The sequence below is a fragment of the Benincasa hispida genome, chromosome 2 (assembly GCF_027475165.1).
Source record: "Benincasa hispida cultivar pf3 chromosome 2, pf3_genome.v1.1, whole genome shotgun sequence".
In the NCBI taxonomy this organism is placed as follows: Eukaryota; Viridiplantae; Streptophyta; class Magnoliopsida; order Cucurbitales; family Cucurbitaceae; genus Benincasa; species Benincasa hispida.
In genome coordinates this window covers 35,204,699-35,214,430 of record NC_143479.1, presented here as the reverse complement: position 1 = coordinate 35,214,430, position 9,732 = coordinate 35,204,699, and positions in this window count along the sequence as shown.

Here is a 9,732-nt window from a genome sequence, read left to right as displayed (position 1 = left end):
ACATACACTTTTCAAGTTTTTCACTAAGTGTTGGACGTTATTTCAAGTTACCCGATTGTTGGGTTTTATGTCTTAAAACTCACAATTTGTAAAAGTTAAACATATTCTATAGTCAATAAACTTGTTATTGATTCTATGAATTGCATAAGTAAAGTCTAAATCCAATAAACTAAGATTCATGGCTATTACATGAATACTTGAACTTTATGTAGAGACATAGAGATGGATTAAGTTCGAGTAAATAGCCAAAATAGTCTATAGTATATGATTAAGGTTGGTACCTTATTCTGGTAACACTATTAGATGCGACCTACTATGTAGTTTCAAGTTGTTGTAAAGATATTACAAACGAAGTGATCCAGATTCGTTCATGTATTGACATGAGAAGTGGGAGTGTCCTACAATGAGTTTGCTTAAGATCGGACCAAGAAATAAGTCACTATTACTTTTTAATGCTATTTAATATTTAAGACTGACTATTTCACTTAGATGACCTAGGTAACTCGATCTTAATCCTGAGCTAACAATGAATTCCTGTTTATTCAGGATTATCCTTAGATTTGCATAGGTGAGGGTTGGCTCAACAGCACTAGCTTAATATGCCTCCCATTTCAAGGGTAAGACCGGATAGATAGTTGGGAACATAGGGTGCAAGACAGAATTCACGCCTATCCGATTTAGGGATAGGAGAAAGGTTGTTCTCTTAGTACTGAATCTAGGTCTTGAACAAGAGGCCCCACCCTCTTACAAAGCTGAGAGGGATCTGGTTTAGTGACTGGATCACAAACTAATTGTTCATTAAAGAATTAGTTGGAACTTATGGAATAAGACCTAATATCGAGGGTAAAACAGCACATTGACCTAGTCAGTATTACGAACAACCTGTGAAGGGTCGACTTACTAGTTATGATTATATCATGTGGACACAAATATATCTACAGTGAGGAGAGTGTAACTATTGAGTTATAGTGGAGTAACTCGATAGTTAACGAATACTGATTAATTCGGTCTAAAGAGTTTTAGCCAATTAATCTTAATTGTTGAAGCTCATGATCTGTAGGTCCATAAGGTCCATCTACTAGCTTGTAAAACATGAACAACTTGAATTATTAAATTGAGTGAATTTGGAATTATATCAATTTGAATTGTTCAAATTGAAATTAGGGTTTTGAATTTGAATTAGTTCAAATTCAAATTAGGATTTGTTTAATTATATTTGATATAATTAATGTTCAATTAAACGAAATTAAATATTGACTTAAACGAAATTGGAGAGTTTATAATATTTAAATATTGACTTAAATATTAATTACATGAATAGGATTCATATTTAAAATTAAATGTGTGATTAATTTGATATTTAATATTAAATTAGTTAATTAATAAAATATGTTTTATTAACTAAAAATCAAATTAATTTCCAATTTTAAATTCAATTTAAGAAATTGGATTTTGTAATTTTTGATTGATTAATTGAGAATTAATTAAATAAATTTTTGATTAATTGTAGAATTAATTGAAAAGGAAAAGAAATCGGTTTTTCCCACTTTCACCTTCAAGCATGAGATGTGGATCATGCATATCCACACAAATCCATCTTCCAATTTGAAGTAGTTACTGGCTAATTCCATTACTGAAGAAGTGTGCATGTTGTTGAGTGATAAAACCTGAGAATTGAAGTTGAGAGGATAGGAATCAGCTGGAAAAATTTTCTGCACTTCATCATCTTCTTCCTCTCAAAACTCACATTTTTACCTTCACTTGTAACTTGAAACCCACTTGTATATGCATACTTTAGAACTCAAATTAAATGTAATTAGAGTGCTTATTGATTTTGTTTTCTTTCGTTGCATGTTTGTGTATTCCATCACCGAGAGCCTCCTTTGCCCAACACTAGAATATTTTCTTCCTCTTATTTCTTCTACATAATGACAACTTTCATAACATATATGCAGCTAAGTTAAAAATCATAAATATCAAATAGATTCATGTATGACTACTTGGGAAAATAGGTTATAGGATTTACAATTTACGTTATCGTTAGAAAAATTTCGTCCTCAAAATTTTCCTCGAGCTCTATCATATAAAGAGATATGGATATTTGCTTTTCATTGTTCCTCAGTCTCCCATGTAGCTTCCTCTATTCCATGGTTTCTCCATAGTACTTTTACTACCAAAATAGTTGTATTTCTTAACACTGGTTCCTTCTTGTCTAGAATCTGTACTAGCCCTTCCTCATAGGACATGTTTTCCTTTAATTGCATTGGTTGGTCTTGTAGAATGTGTTAAGGGTCTGGTACGTACTTCCTCAACAAATACACATAGAAGACATCCTGTATTTGGATAATTCTGATGGTAGTGTTAGCTTATATGCTGTTGGCTCAACCCATTCTACTATCTCATAGGGTCCTAAATACCTCGGGCTTAACTTACCCTTCTTTTCGAATTAGAGGATTCCTTTACATGGAAATAGTAAGAGGAATACATGATTCCTAACTTCAAATTCCAGTTCTCTTTTTTATTTATCTACATAACTTTTCTATCCGTCTCGAGCTATCTTCACATTTTTCTCTAATTAACTTCACATTTTCTGAGGTCTCTTGCACTAACTCTGGACCTACTAATTTCCTTTCACCAACCTCATTCCAATAGACTAGACTCTTGCATGGTCGCCCGTACAGTACGTCATATGGAGTCATTCTAATACTGGAATGAGAACTGTTATTATAAGCGAACTCTACTAATAGCAAGTGGGTATCTCAACTGCCTTAACCTGAATAGTAACTTAATACCAAGAGACTTCTATAAACTATCTTCCAGGGTTTGAATAGTTTGCTTTGACTATCCATTCGTCTGTGTATGAATGTTGTACTGAATAGTAACATAATACCAAGAGAATTCTATAAACTAGGCCAAGATTTTGAAGTAAACCTCGAATCTTAGTCCAATATAACCAATATTAGAGCTCCATACTGGCTCATTATTCATCAACGAACAGATTGGCCAACCTACCCAACGTAAATATAACCTTAATTGGTATGAACTTGGTCGTCTTCATGAGCCTATCAACAACCACCCATATGCCATCTATCCCCTCGAGGTCATAAGTAATCCAAATAAGAAATCCATTGTAACATGTTCTCATTTTCACTCAAGTAGTAGAAGTGGGTTTTGTAATCCTACCGACCTCTAGCGTTCAAGTTTGATCTATTGACAAATCAAGCATCTATCCACAAATTATACTATGTCTTGTTCCATTCGAATTCACCAATAATACTTCCTCAACGTTCTATAAATCTAAGTACTACTTGGATGCATTGCATAGGCCGAACTGTGTGCTTCTTCTAAAGTAGCACTCTTCAAGGTCATATTATTAGGTACACACGCTCTTCCTTCCTTTAGTAAAGCTCCACCTGACCTCAATTCATAGTCTGATCTCTGCTTCTTGTTTACCTTCTCTACTAACTTCTAAAGACTAGGATCTCCTGGTTGCTCTCTGATAATGTCATCTACAAGGGTAGGCCTCACCTGGAAATGAGTTATCAAACTCCTAAACAGACCAACTGTCAATGTTGCATTAGCACACTTCAGCTCTTGCAACAGTACACCTCTAACTGAACTAAGGGTAGCTCTGGGAAGGCTCGACTTCTTGCTCAGTGCATTAGTTACCACATTAGCTTTCCCTGGATGATACTCAATTGTACATACATAATCCTTAATCAACTCCTTTGCCAACTTCTGAAGACTAGGATCTCCTGGTTGCTCCCTGATAATGTCATCTACAAAGGTAGGCCTCACCTGGAAATGAGTTATCAAACTCCTAAACAGACCAACTGTCAATGTTACATTAGCACTCTTCAGCTCTTGCAACAGTACACCTCTAACTGAACTAAGGGTAGCTCTGGGATGGCTCGACTTCTTGCTCAGTGCATCAGTTACCACATTAGCTTTCCCTGGATGATACTCAATTGTACATACATAATCCTTAATCAACTCCAGCCACCTTCTCGATCTCAAATTTAATTCTTTCTATTAAAAAATGTATTTTAAACTCTTATAATCAATGAATATGTGACATCGTTCTCCGAATAAGTAATGTCTCCAAATTTTTGAAGCAAACACCATAGCTGCTAGTTCTAGATCATGGGTGAGGTAGTTACATTCATGCTTCTTCAGCTGTCTAGAAGCATAAGCCACCACCTTTCCTTCTTGTATCAACACACATCCTAAACCATGTCTCGAGGCATCACAGTAAATCTCAAACTCCTTACCTAGGACTAAAAGTGTTAGAATAGGTGTTGACACCAATCTTCGCTTCAACTCCTGGAAGTTTTGCTCACATTTCTCCATCCATTCAAACATAGCATCTTTCCTAGTTAAACTGGTCAGTGGAAGAGCCATCTTTGAAAAGCCTTCCACAAATCTTCTATAATAACTTGCCAAACCAAGAAAACTATGTACCTCAGTCATTGAAGTAGGTTGTTCCTACTTAACTATCATCTTCGTCTTTTAAGGATCTATACTAACACCTGCAGTTGACACTATGTGTCCCAAGAACACTAGTTGATCGAGCCAGAACTCGCATTTACTAAACTTGGCATATAACTGCTTCTCACATAATGTCGGTAACACAATCCTCAGATGTTTTGCATGCTTCTTCTTGCTATCTAAATAAACCAGAATATAATATATGAAAATAATCACAAACTGGTCTAAATATAGATGGAATATCATGTTCATGAAATCCATGAATACTGCAAGGGCATTAGTTAATCCAAATGGCATTATTAAGAACTCGTAATGCCCATACCTGGTTCTGAAGGCCGTTTTTGGCACATCTGATTCTCTAACCTTTAGATGATGATAACCTAACCTCGAGTCGAACTTAGAGAATACTGATGCTCTCTTTAGTTGATCAAACAAATCGTCAATGCGTGGTAATAGGTACGTATTCCATCCATTTTTGTCTAACAGTTCTAGTGTTGGTTCTCACCGGACACCAACAGTCTTACTTTGAAAATCTCTATCTCTAAGTACTACACTATCAAGTCTCCCGTTTTGTAAGTCTATTCATATCCTTTGAGGTTGCCCCCATCAATGAAAATCTACAAAAAGCTGACTAAGAATAAGTACACTATTTTATCTTAGATTTATGACATTAACAAAATTTCTCTTTGTCAACTTCTTTCAATTCTTGTCATCCAATATAACAGCTTTGACTTCCAATAAGTCACAGTGAAGGTTGAGTCATCGCATAACTCTCTCACTACTGAAAAGTTCATAAGTTTTTCTCTTGTCATCTTATATGACAATGGAGACTTTAAGTAAACCTTTGCAAAGGTTGAGTTATCTCATAACTCTCCCACCATGATGAAGACTTATATATTTGACAACTAGAGAAATAAGTGGTTACCAACACTTGTGAACTATTACGTGGTTTTACGTGAATTTAATTCATCAATAAAACTCGACCTCTTTACATATCTGCAACATTTAACTTTCCAAATTAATCAGTAATTGTCATATAAATACATCATTTTACTTTGGAATGTCTAAAAGTTCATTTTAAAATCCTCAAGGACTACCTACAACTAGGCATACTTTTGAACATTTATTTTACTAAGGATTTGTTTTAACACAAGTGTTTCAACTTACCTAAAACCTGAAATGTCATAAACAAATTTTACAACATTTTCATAATCCAACATTGTTTTGCAAACATTTTGGAGGAAATAATGATCCAAACTTGCAATCTCAATTGCATATTTTTAGTGGAGTCAGGTATCTGTGTAATTTTAGAATATTATGACTATGTTTAACAAAGTACCTAAAATGTACCAAGTTCAACAAGACCATATCTCTCCTGTTGTAGCCTAATTTCATCCAAATTGTACATAATGCTCAACGTTGAGTTTCCATCTTATCTCTATCAATTAGGCTTAGTATAACAAGTATCATGTACTAATCATTATGATCTGATTATAATGTCACAATACACTTGCCTAAATGACTTAAACTTAGTCTGATTTATTTCTTTTGAACATTTTAAAGAAAATAAGACTGAAATTGCATTAGAATAAGACACGTTTATTCATAAATACTCACCAATCATATTAATGAATTATTTATGAAGTCAGATTTATTCCTTCAGTCATAACACCACCTGGGTAAAAGAAAGTCCAACATTGGTCAGGTAACGTTATCTAATAAGGTGTTAATGGCAATCCTGCATGAGAAGTGATGCGTTGTGAATATGATGAAATAATTATGTATATTGCGATGGTGGTGTTTACGTTGCACATGCAAGTTTTCTAGTAAAATCCAAGTATAAATCCTACAAGGTTGCCTGGTAAGTCCAGGATCAAACACAGGGACTACTGAGACAATATGCGATGGTAATTTTAGATTCCTTTGTGGTGACAAACAAAACAATAAGTTGGTTGGTATGTTTGTGAAAGTATAAATCCTATGCGGTGGAATTGAGAAAAGAGTTATAACAGCGAAAGTTACAATGAGTATATGGGGAACGGGTTGAGAAGGGATTTAGCTGACACTTCCTAAGATTGCGTTCAAGTTATGCGATCATGCTACACACATACAACAATATGTCATCTCTCAATATGAATGCTATAGTTCCTAATTTTAGGACGCATGTGATGTATACGATAATGTCTATAGGACTTATATCTAAGGCTCTATTCTTGTCTATGCGATAATGTATGACACACACATACACAAGGCGACCACATACTATCATATCCTATTTCTAGGATGCATGCGATGCATGATAGCAAACAGAACTTATCTCTAAGTTTCTATCTCTTGCTTATGCAGTTCTAATCTGACTTTCTCAAGCCTAGATTCTAACCTAACTCTCTCAAGTTTAGGTTCTTTCTTTAGACTACTCTTTTAAGCATCTCTAAAGGGTGATGGATGCATAAATAAGACAAGATGATCGCATAAAATGAAGATCTTAGGTCATGCTAGCTAAGTGCTTTTACACCCATTCGGAAGTTTAGTTACTCATGTGTAATGTAAAGAGAGGGAACAAATGTAGAGATGCAGATTCCATTTTATAAATGAAATAAGAATATAGAATGATAATGGTAAGTAAAGATAGGGAGCCTAGTAGCAATGTCTTGCTTTTCGAGGCTTTTACACTGTGTTTTACTGTACTCTACTCAAAAGAATGTTCTTGCTTTCGCAAGAGTCGACCCTCTCTCCATTCTCAGTGTTTCTCGGTAGTCTCTCGAGCTGACCAGGAACGATCTTTCGGCGTCTTCTCTTTTCGCTCACCTCCGCCTTCTAAGTATAAAAATTACAGACTACGACTATCTATTATCTCTATGTATATGGCGAAAGAGAACTCAAAAAATTTTGAACCCTTCTAACGAAAGTGGCTTTCGATATTTATAGAGCTTCAAGGTGAGAAGATTTTTCTCTCAAATGATTGCATTGATGGGATGTCATTAAATCTCTGTCTGATGCGCCGATTAATGGTCACCGAAAAGTTGAGTGTACTTGCTATAGTGCATCGTTAACGGCTTATCAACTTAATTCAGATTCGACTGTCATCAGCTTTCTGTCCCATCGTGATTTATTAAACTTTCACTTTGATGCATCGTCTTTATGCAGCCACCTCTTTGAGCAAATCTTCGGGAATGCATACAATTGCATAGATTTGCGGTCGCAATCTTCTAATGCACTCGAGCGCTGAATTCCTTGGATCACAATTCTGCTTTGTGCCAACGCATTTTCGTGCACAGAATAAGAAAATTAGCTGCTTTAATGCGATGGGCGCATGCGATCGCAATGTTCTCAACTTAATGCCTTTGGACACGAATTTACATATTTTGACCGTCACAATCCTCCATTGTTTTATATCTTTGCGTTGTAATAACGTGCATTTCTGTCCGTTATCAAGAAGTAAGGCTTCTGATAGGTAATAATAATTTAACTCTAACTCTTAGAGAATTACATATAACTATTATTTAAAAGCCAAAGACATGTATCTCTGTAGGAGAATAGAATCTTTCTTTCTTTTTGGATTCATTAATCCTTACCTCTCTTAGTTTAGTATGCAGATGTGTTAATTTTTAACACATAAAAAACATATTTATTCAAAGTTGAATCATATTTTCAGAAAAATTTTACTCTATAAAATGTTTAGTAATAAATTATTGGGAAATTGAATTTCTTTTATGGTGATAAAAACACCATATTCAGCATAAATGAACAAAATTTTAATTTAACACACAAAAATTTATTTATTTAAAGCTGAACATATTTTTAGAACAACTTTTAAGAACATGGCTTATTAATAAAATTATTCACACTCTATAAAATATTTAGTAATCAAGTTGGAGAAATTAAATTTCTCTTATGGTGATAAAAGCACCATGTTCAACATAAATAAACTACATTTTAGTGTCTCCCACTACTTTAATTGGGATGAGCTTCCCATTACCAACTAGTAAAACTATTCCATTAAATTAAGTATTCGTCAAGATTTATAATCTAATTGTAATTTTCTTGTACATCGATAATATTTAACTTTAGAGGTCATATAGCTTCCCATGACTCCAACATACAATATGTTTTTTCTTGACTTTATCTTATAATCCAGACACATCATATATTATCTAGACAATAAAAGTAAGCTATCACTGCAAAGATTATTCATGAACACTTCATGAATTGGAAACAATTATTTTGAGAATCTTTCCCAAATAAATGACAAAAATACATGTCATTATGTGTTGATGACATTTTTCGAAGTAGCATATTTATCAAAAATGTTGACTTACATTGGTAATATAAAATTAAAACTTTGTGAGAGAAAAAGGCATAACTTTGAATTATATAAAACATGTTAATTGACTATATGTAATCTATTATCCATTCTGATTTACCATAGAAATTAAAAGAATGAATCCAATAGATTTAATATGAATGAAATTCATATTGATTCAAAATATCTATTACTATGATACTCCAGTGAGTCAGAATAAAAATCATCATAGGGTAGGTAGTTACTCCTTCATTGGATTGAGACATTCTCAACCAAATATTACACCAGAATAACTCTTATTCTTATAATATCTAGTTAATATATTTTGGTCAAGAAACCATTAACTCGTTTAACAATTTCTCGTAAGTATAACACTTCATTTTCGACTCTAGAGTTCCGTTCCAATGAGACAACCGTAGGGAAAAACCGGTTGGGGCAAAAACTAAAGAAATCCTATCCATCTCTGGAGTTTGAGTAAAATTTCATGCAAACACCATCTGTGGGGGGCCACAAGAAAGAATTCTTGAGGCCAAGCATGAAAGTTTACTGTAAACCAATGAAGGAGATCATGGAATGTGTTGACACACTTCCCTCTTCCACTTACTACAAACACTCTCTTCATTCACCTTATTATTTACCTATGTAAACACCATCTATAAGGGGACACAAACAAAGGCGACTCGAGACCGAGCATAGATCTCACAATGTGAACTATTTAGGGAGAAACATGCAAAGGAAATTGAAGTATCATATACTTCATTTTCCTCCCACTGAGTGTTTTATAAATGAATGTTCATTACTTAAATAAATTAGGCCAATAAATTTATCTAAGTGAATTGTTAAATTGACCTAATATAACTTATATTGGATATTTTAACAATATATGATTCTTGTTTATTAAACACTTTAGTAAACATAATCATTTATTGCATGCTTATAAT